At 35.8% G+C, this 19,569-nt stretch overlaps 1 protein-coding gene across 1 annotated transcript in view; it reads right to left on the bottom strand.

Moving 5' to 3' along the window:
• Positions 1-17,933, bottom strand: part of LOC143247406 (uncharacterized) — a 298,078-nt gene extending 280,145 nt beyond the window's left edge. Inside the window, exon 1 of the mRNA XM_076495458.1 lies at positions 17,919-17,933. The gene's annotated coding sequence lies outside the window, so the exon portion shown is untranslated. The remainder of the gene's footprint in view (positions 1-17,918) is intronic.
• Positions 17,934-19,569: the final 1,636 nt, after the last annotated feature.

Raw genomic sequence — 19,569 nt, 5'->3', positions numbered from 1 at the left:
TATTGACCATTAAGAAGTAACAGATAGATGGCGCTATGACATGTGGGTCAGGATATTGAATTACGTTCAAAAGCCGAGTACCTTTTTTTAAAAAAAGGTATCGAAGTTTTGACGAAAAAGTTTAAAAAATTAAAATAAAATTTTAAATATTAAAATATAATTTAACAATAATCAAATGAAACGTGAAAAAGTGCTTAGGGCGCGGCATGGCCAAGCAGTTAGGGCACTCGACTCGTAATCTGAGAGTCACGGGTTCGAATCCCCATCATACCAAACATGATCGCCGTGACAGCCATGAGGGCGTTATAATGTCACGGTCAATCCCACTTGGCGGTGGGTGGTGATGACTACTTGCCTTCCCTCCAATCATACACTACTAAATTAGAAACAACTAGCGTAGATAGTCCTCGTGCAACTTTGCACGAAATAAAAAAATAAACAAACAAGCAAAAGTGTTGACGTTAATTTGACGTATTTATTGAAGTACCCAAATAAGAATAAATGTCAAAACAAGAACAGCTACGCAAATAAAGATTTAGTTTGAAATATTTGTAATGTATAGTATAGATATGGTAAGTTCGTGTCCAGATATGAATGTCCTGTTCAGTCCTCAACTTCCTAGCGTTTATCAGATTTAAACGACTACTTGTACCAATTAAGAAAGTTCGAATGCCAGGCCTGTTCCAGCTTTTCCTCTTTTTGTGCTGACTGAATATTTGTGGTTGTTAAATCCTACATAGGTTTGACATTGTTCTACATACTGGGAAATAAAACTTTGTTCTATAAAAGTAAACAGTAATTTCATCGAGACGTTTTTGTGATTTCAATGATTCTAGTTGAATTTTGGGTTGAGTGTGGCCTTGTGTTTAGTGTGCTCGGAACGTGGATCCGAGAGCTCTTGGATTGCTACCCGTCGTCCCAAAAATATGATCTGCAGCTTATGACTGGGAATACTTAATACATTTATCAGTGTGACGTTTAGAATCCTACTTAACAAGAGCATCCTAAGAGTTGGTGACGGATACTATTTGTTTTCCCTCAAATATATTAGTTCAAAATCAAAAAAAGGTTACAATCAAACAGCTACTTGTGTTGTTTGTCGTGAAAATTTTGAAACTAATAAATTATTGCATTACTTGGTTTTTTATTGTTGTTGAATGTGTGAAATATTTTTGTTAAACTTAAGTTCTTTCTTTTGTCCGAAATAATCACATTCCATTAAAAAAATCTCAAAACCAATGATTTTGCAATACGCTATAATAGTGTGTAACTTTGGTGTTGTACCAATCTATATTTCAGCTGTGGGGTCGTTATAAAGTGATGGTCAATCCCACTATCCGTTGGTAAAAGAGTAGCCCAGGAGTTGGCGGTGGATGGTGATGACTAGCTACCTTCCCTCTAGTTTTACACTACTAAATTAGGGACGGCTAGCGCAGATAGCTCTCGTGTAGCTTTGCGCGAAATTCAAAAACAAAACAAAAACAGGATAACTGTTAAAGATGACTGCATCAATCTTAATTCACAATGAGACATGATTATAGTGGCCATTAGAGAAGTGTCATAAGAGACACATTTTGATTCATGACAGCTTGTACTTTTACAAGACGTTATGTAAAACTTAACATAATATAAAAATGTGTGTGATTAAATATGAATACATTTACAGTTATAAAGGTTGTCGTACTACTTTCAAGTCGGTTTCAGAAGTGCTTATGAAATATATTATTTCAACGTTAAAGATCACACGGTTTTAAAGCGTATGTTATATCAATAAAACACTATTTAAGAATACAGAGTAGTGCACTATTATCGAACCAGAACTTTGTATAGTCATGAAACTTGATGTAAGAGGATATGTAATACAATTGTAGAAACTATCATTATATTCCTGACACAAGACAACGTGTAATTATAAGTGCTGTTGTATTTGTACTCACACTAAAAAATATGTAATTACAAAATTTGCCAACTCACTATTAACGTAGCATCAATAACTGGAATATTACGGCAAGCTTAAGAGAAGATAATGTGCAAATAGATAGGGTATTTTGCCTGTTACATATTACACTTTCAAATAACCTGAAACTGAGTTAAATGAGAACATAAATTTAGAAGTTAAATAAATGTCGATATGTAACTAATTATTATATTTGCCAACAAGATTGACACATACAGTTTATTTTCTAATACAAATATATTTTAATACACAAACAATAATACAATTTACAATAACGGTTATTACAAATAATAATTTATATACAAAAGTTTTACAAGCTTACAAACAATATCTGTTCTGGAACTGTATATTTTATCGAAGATTTATGATGAGCGAATTAATTCTGAGTTGATATAGGTACAATTCATTTAACGAGAAGTTAGCTTGCTATGTGTTCTTCGTCGAGGTTTTCACCGATATACAACGTGTTCTTAAAAATACTAATGCCGATGTGAATTCACTGAAGTTAAATATTTGTAATGTTCGATATCTATAAACGTTCCCGGTCAATATGTATGAAATTCATGATTAATAAGCGTTAATTACAGCTATAGTTTCTAAGGTTTAAAGTACAACAACTATAGTAAACCATTGTGCCCCTCGGCGAGTCGCGTTGGTTACATTTACAGGCATGAAGAAAGTCTCTAGAAATTTCAGCCTGCATAACAATACTGACGATAAATTAGAGTTTACATATACTGTTGATTCTTACACTCAAGAATCGTCGACAACTTCGGTGAATCGGCGGAATTTCGCAATACAAATTTATCAGTATAAGTTATGTATATTTCTAAATATAAATTTAGCTTAAACAAACATTGATATTGAAATGCATATGGGATAGTAAATCCGTCACGTGTCATTTTTTAAAATACAAGATAATGTGTAAATAGACAGGGTATTATATCAGTTTTTTAACATAACAAATAGATAGCGCATTATCTCAGTTTTCTAATACAGGACATCATGTAAGTAGACAGTTTATTTCGTCAGTTTTTTTATACAAGACAATGTGTAAATAAAAACATATTATGTAATAATTTCATACAAGACAAAGTGTATATAGACAAGATATTATGTCAGTTTTGTCTATACAAAAGCTGTCAATTGAACAATGTATTTTTTGGCAGTTTGACAGAGAATGTCTGACAGGTATAAATTAACATAGTATTTCTCCCTCAGTCATAGTCTTCTCGGCAGCAAAGATTGTACATAAAAAAATCTGCATTTATTCGATTTTGGTGAAACTTACCTAGAATGTCGCATACGATGAGACATGAGTATTACAATTTACAGATTTTAAACCGGGCACAAACTGATTGACTTGTGACTGGTTACATTATCAGAAACCATATAAGTACTATTGACAGTACTAGTGTAACCGACGGGTCCGTTACGCGAGCCTTCTTTTTCTTTTCTTTGTTCATTGTTGCACCTGTTTATCAGACTCAAGTCTTATAGATATTCAACAGATAGCTCCACTTCCATGACTAGAACATTGCCACACCTCGACATGTCATTACCAACTGCCATCACTCCCTCGATTACTTGCATGTGCAAGGCTCCGAGATCTTCAACTTGCAATCTGTGCAGCTGCTCCAAATGCAATCGCAATGGACTTTTTTGACAACCCCTCCTGAGGCAAATCCATCTATCAAGCCTAAGCCTAAAACGAATTTATAAAATAGGTTTGATGACCACAAGGACAGTGGTGATAATAGTAGTAGCCCTGCGCCAGATCAGAAGACCAAGTAATGAAGAAAGGTCGCATAATCTGATTTGAAAATCTAGAAATAATTAATTGATTCGTGTGTGTGTGTCTGACTAGTGCTGGTGAAGTTTTGTGAACACTTCAAACCCTGGGTCTCCTTGGTTGCTCCAGACTGAAATACGTTGTCGTCATATAGATTGCATATTTAAATATTGTAGGTTCTAAACTTTTCAAAGGTATACAACACCTCAAAGAAACAATTATCATAATTCCTTGTTTCTTTTCCTACCACCCAAAAATACTACTTCTCCTCTGTTTAAGGGGGTGATCAATACTACTTTTCCTCTGTTTAAGGGGGTGATCAATACTACTTCTCCTCTGTTTAAGGGGGTGATCATTTCTACTTCTTCTCTGTTTAAGGGGGCGATCAATACTACTTCTCTCTTTAAGGGGGTGATCAATACTACTTCTCCTCTGTTTAAGGGGATGATCATTTCTACTTCTTTTCTGTTTAAGCGGGTGATCCCATGTTACATTATATATATATGAAATATTAATATCAGTTAACCTGTATCCTTTTTCTAAAGAGTAACACACTGTAATAAATAAAACGTTTTCTTAGACTCTTTGGGTTTGGTTTTGTTTGAATTTCGCGCATTTCTACATGAGAGACATCTACGTTAGCAGTCTCTAATTTAGCAGTACAAGACTAGAGGGAAGGTAGCTAGTCACTACCACCCACCGTCACCTCTTGGGCTACTTTTTTACCACACCTGGAAAACGCTAATTATTATCCACGCCATGGGTACGGAATGTGGTTCACTGCAACCAGCTTTAAAGACGATAATGCCCGTTCTCACAATGCTTAACTAACCAATATATTCCTTTAAGAAAAAAGGATTGACCAAATTAAATGTCTTGCACAGTCACCAGGTGTTACTTCTGTTGAGCATATACCAGATGCCTTACGTGACTTCACATACCAAATGTTCTGGAAACAGGTTCTCATCAACAACTTAAGCATGCGCCACTGTGGTGACCGTATTTCACATTGAAGTGAAACGCTATGAACCATAAATATGTAGATTCATGTTTAGACTCATATTCAACCCTTTACTAAGGGTTTATCTACCAACCATTTTCTATTTAGATGACATGGGGGATCATCGAATGTCTGATTTGCATAACGTTATAATTACAGCTGCATTGTTCTAAGAAGGTTACATATTTCAAACCTCCTTTAGTGTGTAGAGAGTTTGCTTGTTTGCGAATTTTCATGCAAACATATGCTCGGTCTGTTTGTACAGTTGTTTTCCTAATTTTGAACTGATAAAATATAAGGATCGCAGTTAGTTAACAGAATCCGCCCCGTCTCTAACATTGAACTGATGTGGTTTAGGGATTACAGTTAGTTATCAGAATTCACCCCGTCTCTAATTTTGAACTGATTAGGTATAGGGATCACAGTTAGTTAACAGAATCCACCGCATCTCTAACTTTGAACTAATAAGGTATAGAGATCACAGTTAGTTAACAGAATCCACCCAGTCTCTAATTATGAACTGATAAGGTATAGATATCACAGTTAATCAATATAATGTACTCTGTCCATAATTTTGAACTGATAAAATATAAGGATCGCAGTTAGTTAACAGAATCCCCCCGTCTCTAACATTGAACTGATAAGGTATAGGGATCACAGTTAGTTAACAAAATCCACCCCGTCTCTAATTATGAACTGATAAGGTATAGGTATCACAGTTAATCAATATAATGTACTCTGTCCATAATTTTGAACTGATAAAATATAAGGATCGCAGTTAGTTAACAGAATTCCCCCGTCTCTAACATTGAACTGATAAGGTATAGGGATTACAGTTAGTTAACAAAATCCACCCCGTCTCTAATTATGAACTGATAAGGTATAGGTATCACAGTTAATCAATATAATGTACTCTGTCCATAATTTTGAACTGATAAGGTATAGGTATCACAGTTAATCAATATAATGTACTCTGTCCATAATTTTGAACTGATAAAATATAAGGATCGCAGTCAGTCAATCGCCGATAACCTTTAGACTAATCTTGTCCGATCAAATAATAAGATTTGATTGACACCCGTATAGCGTACTTGTGGCCCAAAATATGGACACGTTTTCGCAGATATGGGACAGGAACCATGAATTATTGGTTTATACCAAGTCTCATGTAAATACATATATATGTAAATAGAAATGATGAAAGAATATCGCTATCAACTATTATTATATAAGAAATAAAAATACCGTGTCGTTACGTCAGAAGTGACGTAATCGTATTAGTTAGTCTTATTTTACTACGTAGACATTCTATAGTCAGCACCAAGTTGTAGCGAGTGCAAGAACTCTGTATTTTGATTATTTTGTTTTATTTCTGCCAGTATTAACGATCATTCGATACGTTCCATCTTTAAACGAGTTTTTAAACACGTGCACGAATGTGAGGTTAAGAGAAGCAAAATATTTTGATTTTTGTAGTCACAGCTCATACGTTAGTATGCTTCTTAAAGTGGGGTGGGGTGGGGATAGAAACCATATATCTGTACCAGCATCGTCCCTAGGTCATCTTTGAACGCTAGAAATACTATTTTTACAAACACCCCATGGTCTCCATACTTGAAGTAATGTATATATAGACACAACTGTGTGTGTGCGTGCGTGTGCTTATATAGGTTAAAGAGCTCTTTGTAGTATTTTAGTTCGTAAGAGCGGGTTGTTGTTTTTTATGTAGAGCAAAACCAAATTGGGCTATCATAGATTTTAGTAAGTTCTAGACTTATCGCTGTCTCACCTGGGGGCAGTTCATAAGGGCTGAACGTGATATAGAAGTTAGTATGTTTTACTGCAGACTCATGGTGGTTTGAGTCCCGCAAAAAAATCGCGCTTCCACTTTGATACGGTCATATCATAATGAATAATGGCAGCCATGTATCTCAGATACATGTTATGGGTATTAACACTTTTATTGATAAGCAGAGAACAATTTTTCGACCTTCCTAAGTCATCTTTGTTAATACCCATACCAGCCGTTCTGAGATACATTTTTATTTCAAGTGTGTTTCTTGTCAATTTCCACTATTCGACTAGAGTAGCCTAAAAGTTGGTTATAAGCGCTGTTGTCTAGCTGCCTTTTCTCTAGCTTAGAAATAGCTATATATATATTTATATAAAGTCAGCGTGGGTGTTAAAGAAAACAAAACACATTTGAGTAAACGTAATTAAAAAGATGTTTTAAATCACTTCTACATGCATACAGTATAAGAGACATATTCAATCAATCAGTTCTATATACTAAACTTGTAGTTTAAGAAACCACCCCAATAGAATCACATTGTAAATATGGTTTTGTTAATAACTGTATAAACAAGTAGTAAAGATTCGTTCTGAATAATTTGAGCGTTTAATAATTACAGAGTATTTATAAATATATCTTCCTAGTCTTGTAATTTTTAATAAATAGTCTAACAAAGAATATTTATGTATATAAACCATTCACTCAATTGCCTAGGTGTTATTTGAAAGCATAACTTAACACAGTATATTCATAATCGAACCGTCCATCCAATTACTGGTCCTTTCAAACACAATTTTGTTCTTAGGACAGGAATACCTGACTTACAGTTACAAAATTTTATCAAATTTAACTTAGCCAATTCCTCACACGAACTAGTTACGTCATGACAGAAAATTCTTCTTTCATCATACCAGAAGAATGTAACAGCTTATCACTGAAATAGTTTAACGTAGAAAACTTGATTGACGCGTTCTGGTAAAGTACTTTCCTAGGAAACTAAAGACTCATGAATAATAACAGTTTCACGTAATAGTTACTTAATGTGTCATTTTAATACACTTTCCTCAGGTGTATTAACTTGTCAATAAAATCAGTTTCACCGAGTACTTTATTTTGCTCCAGGCTCGGCATGGCCAAGTGGGTAAAGGCGTTCGACTCGTAATCCGAGGGTCGCGGGTTGGAATCCCCATCGCACCAAACATGATCGCCTTTTCAGCCGTGGGGGCGTTATAATGTTACGGCCAATTCCACTATTCGTTGGTAAAAGAGTAGCCCAAGAGTTGGTGGTGGGTGGTGATGACTAGCTGCCTTCCCTCTAGTCTTACACTGCTAAATTAGCGACGGCTAGCGCAGATAGCCCTCGTGTAGCTTTGTGCGAAATTCAAAAACAAACAATTTGCTCCCGTCAAGGTAGCGTTAAGCCTACAGACTTGGAACGATAAGATACGGGGTTCGTTTACCCTGTGTGTGCACAGCAGATACTCTGGCGTGGCGTTGCTCTCGATCAAACTCATGGTAACGTACTTTCTTTGTCAGTAATATTTTCACTTATTAATGTGTCAGGGTAAGGTTTAACCGATTTCTGATTGTTTCTACTGTAACGAGAAACACGATAAAGAAAATCGCACTATAAGAAACAATATTAAAACCAAACAGCAGTAAATGATGAATAATATCAAATGTCTGTGGACGAGAACTTTCATGGGCATGCTAATGTACATTTTGAGTGATGTATCTTTGAATTGTATCTTAAGACTTTCTTATAGGCCCACAAACAGCTCTTCGGTAAGCTGGAGTGCTTGAAAGGCTGACATTAGGTGTTCTGTTCGTGTAACACGTGGAGCACAGATCGCCGATGTGCAGCTTTGTGCCTAACAATAAACTAAAAAAAACAACAAAAGCATACTAAATTAAATGTCATAAGTTATATATCAGTTATGCGTGTTTAGATAACGGCCAGGTGGTTAGGGCGCTCGACTCGTAACCTGAAAGTTACAAATTCAAATCCCTGTCAACCTTGAGGGCGTTATAATGTGGCAGTCAATTCCACTCTTCGCTGGTAAAAAAAAATGTAGCCCAAGAGCTCGCAGTAGGTGATGATAACTAGCTGCTATCCTTCTAGCCTTACGCTGCTGATAGTCCTCGTGTAGCTTTGCGCGAAATTCAAAAAATAAAACAAACATCTAGAATGAAACAATAACCTCATTCCAGACAGGAAGTTTAAAACTGGACTAATGATATATTGAGTTATTTAAAATGCAATAGAAAATTCGCTAGGTAATTCGATAGACTAAATCAAATCTGTTATAAGATTTATTAAATAGTTTTTTTTTACCAAAGCATGAGTTAAAAAATATAACGAAAGGTCTTTTTCAGAGAGAGTAAAAAGTCATAAATATTTATAAGATATACTTGTACACGATTGCTAACCTAAAATTTTATTTCTCATACGATCTATCCGACATGAAATTGACTTTGAACTTTTCCGGTATAAATGTCCTATTTCTAGTTTCCTTCTAGTGTATTATGTTTATTTAGTTCATTCAGAAACGTAAGTTGTTTCTCAATTTTAAATAATTTTTAAGTTTCCACCACTTCTTTCTGAGAGTTGACATTTTTCATTGTGTTTCTCTCCTTTCTAGGCCCGGCATGGCTAGGTGGGTTAAGGCGTTCGACTCGTAATCTGAGGGTCGCGGGTTCGAATCCCCGTCTCACCAAACATGCTTGCTCTTTTAGCCGTGGAGACGTTATAATATGACGGTCAATCCTGGTATTCGTTGGTAAAAGAGTAGCCCAAGAGTTGGCGGTGGGTGGTCATGACTAGCTGCCTTCCCTATAGTCTTACACTGTTAATTTAGGGATGACTAGCGCAGATAGCCCTTGTATACCTTTGCCCGAAATTCCAAAAGAAACAAACAGATAAACAAAATATTTCTGACTGTATAGAGGGCATTGTTATTCGTTGTGATTCGAAGTATATTAGTAACGTTGAGTGCGCGTGTAGACTTCGTATAACCAATATTCATTTTGTCGAGTTTATCATGTTTGATTTCGCTGCGTATTTTTTGTTTCAGAATGAAACTCACTTGTTCGTAAGCGGTATATACGATGATGTGTTTTAACTTCTCCTTTTTTCCAAACATTCTGAAATATTGGTAGAAAGATATAAGTATTTCTGTTGGACTCGTTTTTCCTACTGTTTGAAGTACTTGCTGAAAACAAATTATTTGAAAGATAAGTGATATCTGTCTGCCTCTTTGTCTCTGTTATCGAGCTCGTTTCACAAGTAAGTAAAATAAAAGATAAAAAATAAAATAAAATAGTAAGGACATTACACTAGTACAGCAACCTGGCGTGCCACGCGCAGTTGTGGAATCCCCTCGTAACCTAGCAACAGTTGAGAGAGTTGAAGGTGCTTACTATTTATGATCAAGCAAGGGTGGAGCACGAATACCTGTTTGAAGTGTGTAGTTTTGTTCGTGTATGAAGAGAAGCTAGTTAGAGATTCAAGGTCAGTTAGGCCCTCTGGTAACCGATTTAAAAGGCAATTTGAAAGAACAATAATGAGACGGGAGAAATGACAGGCCGTATTTCTGATAAAATACTTATTAGCACATGTTGCTAACTAAGGTTTCTGTTGTAGGCACGACTCTCGAGTTACGGTTTTATAGCTTTACCTGATACGAAATATATTTAACGTCTTTTGAAAGAATATAAAATAATGAGTGACGAGATCGAACATGAAATAAATTTAATATACGAAAAAACAATTCATGTTTAAAGGCGGAAAAATAAATAAATCGGATGTTGAGACCCATTTGCTATTGACGGTCTTTAGACCCAACATCAGATGTTGCGAAACCAAAAGAACTCTACGGTTGCGTTCGCCCGACCAATTCCTCATAAATATATATTATACCTTTATTGCGTAACCCGAGAAGTCTAGAAATTTAACAATGTTTACGAAACGTCCACAGTCTTAAGTAAGTTTGTTTGTTGTTAATGGGCTGTCTTTGTTGGGCCCCAAATGAATATCTAAACCTGGATTTTCCAGTTATAAGCCTTCAAACTTACTGTTTAAACGATAAGAGGCTACTAAACTACTTAAGATAGTATAGTGTGTTCATCATAGAAGTTTCGCTCAAAGCCTTTCCAAATGTTGAAATGGCAGGTTAGAGGGAATGCAGCTAGTCCACAATACCCTCCGCAAAATCCTTGGCTAGGCTTGTCAGATGCTATAGTGGGATTTGACTGTCATTATCATAATACACCCATGGGTCCAAAACACGGAGGATGTTTTTGCTACAAAAGAGTCTAGAACCACGAATCCTCGGATTTACAGTCTACGCACTCAAAGCATTAGCCCTAATTACTTTTCAGGCACCTGACACTTGTTTCAAGGCAAAATCTGACGTCAGCATTTTTTGCGATCGTAACACATAAACCACAACTTACAAGACTCTAGACAAAATATGTAAATTTATGTATAACGATGACTGCAGCTTGAGAAAGTGAAGAAAGTAATTCGATTACTTATTCAGCAGTTTGGTCACCATTGTTTCTTGGTATTTTGATCGACGTAATTTTGACTTTCCTAGTATATGGGTAGGCGTAGTTGGACAAACAAGGGTTTACAATTTGTAAAAAGAGAAGTAGTTTGTTGCTTATACTTGCTAACATGTTGTTTTAATATAAGGGTTACTGTTGCTGCGTTTTTGTACATACAAGCCTTAACTTCTTTTACGCAAAGCATGAAAGGACTTGTCATTATATTGCATGTTTAAGAAATAATCCCCTCCCTTCAATGTACCAGAGCATCCCTTAAAAATATGATTTGGTGGTCCACTTGGCATGCTCAGCGACGTAAAAGTCTGGAACCATGGGCATTTTAACGAATTTTTAAAAATGCGTTCCACGTGCTGCCCTTGTACTTGGAAACAAGCTTGGATTAACAACAGAATTAACTCGACCTGCTCACGTTCTATCATCGCCATAATTTGTCACGTAACTGAGATTATGAAAAAGCTCCAAATCACGGTTAGTTTCAGACGTTTTGAACACCCTGTGTTAGTTCTGTACACCAGTTGTCAAAACTTTTTAAATTAACTTAATTTGGTAGGAAAGAGAGTATAAGGCTGTTAAAAAGATGGCAAGTCGAAACAGGAAATATTCACAATTCTTAGCCACACACGACTATTCGACATCATCAGGAACTGATCAAGATGGGATTCAGCTGTTGAGATTGTTTACAAAAATAAAGTGCCGACAATAACTTCTACTATAAAGTAATAGTGATTTTTTCGCATCCAATATTGTCACGAATGACTGACTACCCTCTTCAAGTTATGCATCCTACCATCTATACATATATAGGCGTTTCGGAAAGTCTGTGGTAACGGCGTCATGCTTTATCCTTCAAGACAGTGAAAACTGCTTAACATTTTTAGTGGCAGCTGAATACAAGATTATAGGTAGGTAGCTTAGTATTTCAACTGTACTATTGACTATGTTGTGCGTGTTTCAGAATTTCGGGCAAAACTACGCAAGGACTAACTGCATATAGTCTTCCCTAATTTTGAACTGATGGACTAAAGGGAAGGTAGGGATTGGACAGTGTCCACCGTCTCTTCTTGAACTACACTTAGCTGTTCAAATAATGCAATTTGACTGTCACACTTATAATTCATTCACAGCCCTAAACTACTGAGATCCTTTGAGATAAAGAGTCACAAATCATAAATAGTCAGATTCACAGACCAGGCACGTTAACCACTAAGCCATGCTCGTCCTAAACATAACGTAAACTACGCAATGAACACAAAATCTGTATATCAAATAGCTACACATTTAAATACCGAAGTATCGAAGAGTTTTTGGCCATCATATTATTGTGTCAATCCAGCAAAGCAGCGTTCTCAGTCGCGAAGCGCAAACGACGCACGCTTGATTTCAAAATGAAACTATACGGATACTCCGTAAGAGTGCGTACTTCCGCCACGTAGCAATGATCATATGCGAAAGTATGTCTGTCGTTATTAACGGACATGGACCATTTTTGGCAGAACAATGCGAAATAATATTCCACATGTGTCCACGAAGTTTAATCAAAATTCGATCATTCTTTAATTGAGTTATAGAGCAAAAAGTGTGAAAAATCGGTCCCCCATCTTATGAGATAACGATGTTTTCTGACCTTGACATTCGTAAGCTTAATAACTTCTAAGCTGGATTATAATCCGAATATATACCAAGATTTGTCCAAATTCATACAGCCGTTTTGAAAAATCTTGCTGACAAACAAACATATACATACAAGGTTGAAAGCATAACCTTCGTTATCGTGAGAGCAACCATGAAACCTAAAAATGGGAAACATTATTATGAAAATCATGAGAATGAAAGTTATTACGAGCTAACTGATTGTCTATACTGATAATTTTTGTTTTTCGTGTTAAATAAACGTTACCATGGAAACAGATGTCGATAGCACTTAAGAGTAAACTAGAACGAGAAACAACTCGTGTCTTCCATAGCCGTTTACAACTAAAATAAAATGATACACTTAGCGCTATTGTTGAGGTCTAGTATTGTATGCAGCCATCTATGAAACCTTTGTGTGTATTTAAGGACGAATAGCGTGAATTACCCGAGGTGAGTTTTGTTACTAATGAATTAGCTCATTTCCGTGGCTTGTGATTTGTTATGTTAGGTTTCTAAGTTCTGAACCAGGGAAATCAATCTGGCCTAGGCCATCTTCTCATTTAACTCAAGTACTAATCTTGATAACACAAGCCGGTTAAGATGTTATCTTTGGAGATGGGGTTTGTTTATTTGTTTTAGAGCAAAGCCTCACTGGGCTACCCGCTGTGTCGACTGCAGGGAATCGAATCCTTGATTTTTAGCGTTGAAAACGCCTACTGCTTGTTTTATAAGAAAGTTGTATAGTATTCAATATCACATCGGGTATGAGGTTACATGGTTCACATAGGTAGGTACTTAACATTCTAGTAGTCCAATTTTTGGAGTGGTGAGACTTAAGAGTGTGTAAGTTGTGAGAGTCTAAATTTAGCACCCTTAGAGAGATTAATTTTCAATTTTGAAAGAGTCAAGAGCAAAATAATGTGTTGGTGTGAACGTGCTTTGTAGTAACTATGAGAAAAACCTATATAGTGGATAGGTGAGGTGAAGACAATATAATGGATAGGTGAGGTGAAGACAATAGAGTGGATAGGTGAGGTGAAGACAAAAGAGTGGATAGGTGAGGTGAAGACAAAAGAGTGGATAGGTGAGGTGAAGACAAAAGAGTGGATAGGTGAGGTGAAGACAAAAGAGTGGATAGGTGAGGTGAAGACAATAGAGTGGACAGGTGAGGTGAAGACAAAAGAGTGGATAGGTGAGGTGAAGACAATAGAGTGGACAGGTGAGGTGAAGACAATAGAGTGGACAGGTGAGGTGAAGACAATAGAGTGGACAGGTGAGGTGAAGAAGAATGTCATTCGCCATTATTTGGTTCTTCACACTATGTAGCTTTGATCTCAGTTATGACGAGATTAGTTTATCTTTTATTCTGTCTATCAATTTTATAACACTTTTATTTTTGTTTTTCCATCCTAGAAACTCTGAGGTGATAGTACAGTTTAAAAAATATATAATAGTAATGTTTCTTGTATGTCCATGTAACTACTACGCACGATGACAATGGATCTTCATCAAAATTGGTATTATGGCTCACAAAGTCAATGGTGGGACACATACAAACTATTGGTATTGCATTCTGCGTTTTACGGTTTTTATGGGTCTTTTTTTACAGTTACACATAAGGAAAACATTATTTATGTTCCAAGATAACCTTTCAGTAATTATAAATTTACATAATTTTCGTCCAGGGGACGGGTACTCTAGCTACTCTAAAATAAATAGCACTTAACTGTATTCGTCAAATTTTTCTATCTCTTCTCTCACTTCACTTGTCTTTGCATTAACATTCCATTCAGTCTTTTAACATCTTAAGCGAAAGTAATATACTTTCCATGATTTTTCTAAATCAAAAATGCCACACACAAAAAATGACTTCTTTAAAAGAATAACAAACGAGCATGATGAAGGAAAATGTTGACTGGTTTTTAATTGGAAGTACCCATGACACTGTGCAGTAAACTTTTCGATCCTTTAAGTATTAGTTAGTTAGTTAGTTATCACCATTAGATTCCATCTAGGAAAATAGGGCCGCAATCGCTTGCGGATTCTTCAACAAGTATTTGAGTAGGTTGTTAGCCCACTGCACCGAGCCGTTCCTAATTTAGCAGTGTAAGACCAGAGGGGAGGCAGTTAGTCATCACCACCCACCGCCAACTCTTGGCAACTCTTTTACCAACGAATAGTGGGATTGACAGTCACATTATAACGTCCCCACGGCTGGGAGGGCGAGCATGTTTGGTGTGATGCGGATTCGAAAACGTGACTCTCAGATTACGAGTCGAGTGCCTTATCCACCTGGCCATTCCAGCCCCTTTTTTAAGTATTACCAGTTCTAAATTGTATTCGAATAACAGATTACGAAGCCAATTTACCTAAAAATACATTTTATAAATATGCAATAACTTACCTTTTTTCACAGAGGAAAATATAATCTAATATTTTTATACATAGAAGTTCGGCAATGATTGTGTTTTTATTATTATTTATTCTCAAGAACTGTTATAAGACTACGTTGTCTTTTTTAAAATCCTCATACAAAGCCAGAATTAAATAACTCATGTTTTGAAATTATTTTTCTCTGTATACACAACAAGAATATTACTTTTAAATTCACAGGGAATGAAGAAAAGGTTAAATAGTTCCACCTGACAAAATAATTTACCCACATCACGAGTTACATCGAAAATAATACTCACCACTTAAGAGTTATAAAGTCATTTATGTATTTCACATCCCTAAACTGTTCAGCTCATCGGATTCAAGGGCTAGATATTTATTATACGTTCAATACGTATTATTTGTATTGGGTTGTTTATGTTCAACCTAACTGATATACTGTTGTGAGACTTTCACTCTAATATATTAGACATATTTCACGCATTTTAAGGAGGTTATTAATTTGGGAATTTTAAATCAGATTCGCCCTATATTGCTTTCCAAAATTGAAAATATTCACCCGGCTATAGGTCTCCTGTTGTAACAGGGGTACATTTATGGACTTACAACGCTGAAACCCGGGGTTCGTTTATTGCAGTGGACACGGGTGTTTGCTCTAAAACAGACAAAACCTGGTTACAGAGTTTTGTTTCTTGTTAAGCGAAAAGCTGCATAATGGGCTATATCTTCTTTGCCTACCTACCATGGGATTCGAAACCCAATTTTTAGCGTTATAAGCCCTCAAACTTACCGCTAAGTCACCAGAAGGGAGCAGCTGTTTTGTTTTGATAATTTCGTCTTAACCTTTTAGTAAACTATTCAATGAGAGAAAAACTTTTAAAACGATAGATTCACTGAATCAAATAATTATAACCTCTGAATTTGTTTTATAGCAAACCGAAAGACCTAATATGCAAAATGAAATAACATTACGTTAATCTTGTGTAATCTGTTACACAAGTAACTAATCACTTCCAACTGCAACGGATCAATGTTATTTTGTAACCTTAGTGCTTAAACGAATTTCAAGATGTTTAATATTATGTAGTTGGATTATCACTAAACAACGTGAATGATTAATCTTGAAAATTATGACTGCCGAAACGTTATCAGACATTTCTCTAAATTACGCAGGACTGCGATGGTTTTATTGTCTTGAACTTGTTATATAACATGTTCTACAGTAATTCTTGTACGTTGAATCCGAACATGATATCCGTTTTCATAAAACGTCATAACACAATACATAAAATAAAGACCTCAACACGTTGTTTTGAGACTAAAAGACGTAGATTTCACACACATAAAAAATCAGGATGAATGAAAATGCATATTATTTTGACATCAATGTTCTTCAGTTTGTTTGTATTTTTAATAGCAAACGTTCATTGCGATAAACGAAATAATAATTTGATATAAATAAGTTTTTCTTCCTAATTTGTAAAAAATCCTTAGATGATAGAAAAAGAATCAATGCTATTTTTGAAATATTTGCAGTTGAATTAAGGAAAACCTATTATTAAAATTATTATTACCTATTGTCAGTGATGATTACTACTATACGTAGAATGGGTGTGACCTCGTGGTTAAGCGTACCAGAACTGTGGATCAGAATGTTCGAGGTTCGATTCGCGATGTCACTGAGTACACTCCACGCTTGTAGCGGCGGACTCTACTGACTGGATGCCCTTTCTCTGGCCAGTAGTTAAAAATTACAGATGGCTATACTGACCCCTAGAGGGGTCCGACATGTCGGAAGATAAAGTAAATATTATCTTTTGTACTTACCTTAGAGATTTATTTTAACAAATTCCTATTAGCTAAGGTACTAAATTAGATCCAGATATTTTCTGTGCTGTATATAACTGCCGAAGAGATCATTCGTTCAAAGGCAAAACCCAATAAATAGGCTTGAACCTTAAGTAGTAAAAGGCTCCAAAATTCTATTTATAAGTAACGTTAGTTGTAAAGTTCTATAGTTCTGTATATTTTCTGTATGTGTGCGTTTTGAATTTCGCGCACAGCTACATGAGGGCTATCTGCGCTAGCCGTCCCTAATTTAGCAGTGTAAGACTAGAGGGAAGGTAGCTAGTCACCACCACTAACCGCCAACTCTTTTACCAACGAATAGTGGAATTGATGGTCACATCACGGCTGAAAGGGCGAGCATGTTTGGTGTGACGGGGATTCGAACCCGTGGCCCTCAGATTACGAGTCGAGTACCTTAACCACCTGGCGGTATGTCTACGGACTTTCAATGCTAAAATCAGGGGTTCGATTCCCCTCGATGGGCTTAGCTTTTCAAAAAATTCTAACTAATTTTGCTTTCAGTTATAAAAGTAAAATAAATTAGCAGATAGATAGTAAAGAAATTTTAATCACAACCGAATAACCATAGCTAAGTCTAAAGGCTAACTTTTCGTAATGCAGATATTTTTTGTAATAATCATATTTACACCTTATCACCAAAACCAACCAATACGGAAAACCATAACTTAGCTTAAAAATTGCCAATTTACCAAGGACTAATGTACTTTGAAACATAATTTGAATTAGTAAGACAAGTAAACATCCAATGAGACCTTAAATGTAAGGAAATAATGAATAATATTGTGAACAAGAGGTGAATAGATAAATTTTGCAGATTAAGTATTTTATAAATATATACACACTTTTCAAAAACAATTGTATCACGCCTATTTACAAAATCACACAGTCTTCAGCTTTATATCGTGACACTTACCGCATTACTCATTCAACTATCCGTTCAAAATAAACAATGAGTAGCTGGAGTTACCATTCCACATGATGGTTTGGCCACTGTTCTTAACCTCAACTTAGACAATAAAGGCACCAAGAAAGCCATCGCTTTTCATTCATGGTTGTGATGAGTGGCTTATGGGCTGCAATCCTGCTATTTAAATGATAGATTTGAAGGACGCCAGGCAGACAACGTCACACACAGCCCACTCTTGTCAGGTCTCATAGTTGACTTTAAGTTATAATGCACCTACGGCTCTAAAGGGCTTAAGCGATTTCTATTTTTATTTTTTTTGCGCTAAATAGACTTTATACTTGGAATCTCTGCTCTACAGCCCAACACGTCAACAACTTTTCAATGTCTAAAATATTTGATGAAAGGTAGTTACACTAAAAGACCAGCTTATAAAGTTTCTAAAAGTAACTACCAAAGTGAGTTACTATTCTTTCGTACGTTGTAAACTGTGCTTTATAGATAATAAACACAGCTTACAACGTACAGAAATATTCTTCTTCTATTTGATATCACAAATATTACAACCAACCAGAGCAGACATTCCATGAATTAATCTTATTTACCATATGAACCTTGTACAGAACTATTTATTCTTGGAATGTTAGTGTTTTCTAACTAGTTATCCAAACATATCACGTTTATGACAACGGCGTCTATCTCACTGATTATCTTCGAGGATCTATTTGTCTGCTTAAGGTATACATGTACATGTTTCACAAAGTAATATTCCAATGGTCTGACATATGTAGACATCATCATCTTCACAACATCATCTCTCCTATCAAACAACTTTTGCGAGTGAACTCTCAGTCGATATGTTTATGAATTTCTGTCTAAGAGTTGGAAACCTATGTATTTTATCAGCTGTACACACGTTAGAATATTAATGTCTCCCCTCACTGGATCATCCTGTTCTACATCAAGAGGGTCTAGTTTGTCCTGACAGTTAATGTGCTCGGACTGTGTGAACCATGAACTCCAGGGTTCCTGATTCCGGACACGTTTCCGCAAAAACGGGTCTGGCACTTTAGGATCGTGGCTACGTTATAAGAGTAACAGTAATATCCCATAATTCGATTAGATAAGAATAGACTAAGATTTAATGGTGGATAACGTTGACTAATTGCCTTCCCTGTAATCTATCAGCTCATAATTAGTAAAGACCATGCACATATATCCTTGGTGTAGTTGTTTTTTCTAAAATAAACAGAGAAATCTACTTCTAGATTCTTGTTTAGTAAACTAACTTGATGATTCATTTTTAAATATAGTACCTGAAGTATTTCTTTAAAGCACTGAAAAAAACAAAAACACTTGCCATAACAAGTTTGAATGCTCAGCTATATTTAGATATTCGTTAAGTGAAAACTAAATTGTTTATAACGAAGGCTTCCATCTGTAAAAGCATAAACAAATCAATTCTTACTATCTAGTGCTGTTGTTGTAAAGTAGGGATTGGCACGAGATAAACATGGTTGCACGATCTAACTAGTTTCAACTCCCTCAATGCATCATTTATGTTTCACAAAAATAATGATACTTGGGTTCGAAGAAGCGTGATACGCTAGCGCCCTCAAGGGAGCTTGAAACGAGACAGATTCGGAGACTTCGTACTAGC

This window comes from Tachypleus tridentatus, chromosome 3 (assembly GCF_004210375.1).
Source record: "Tachypleus tridentatus isolate NWPU-2018 chromosome 3, ASM421037v1, whole genome shotgun sequence".
NCBI lineage: Eukaryota > Metazoa > Arthropoda > Merostomata > Xiphosura > Limulidae > Tachypleus > Tachypleus tridentatus.
This window is presented reverse-complemented; position numbering and strand designations above follow the sequence as displayed.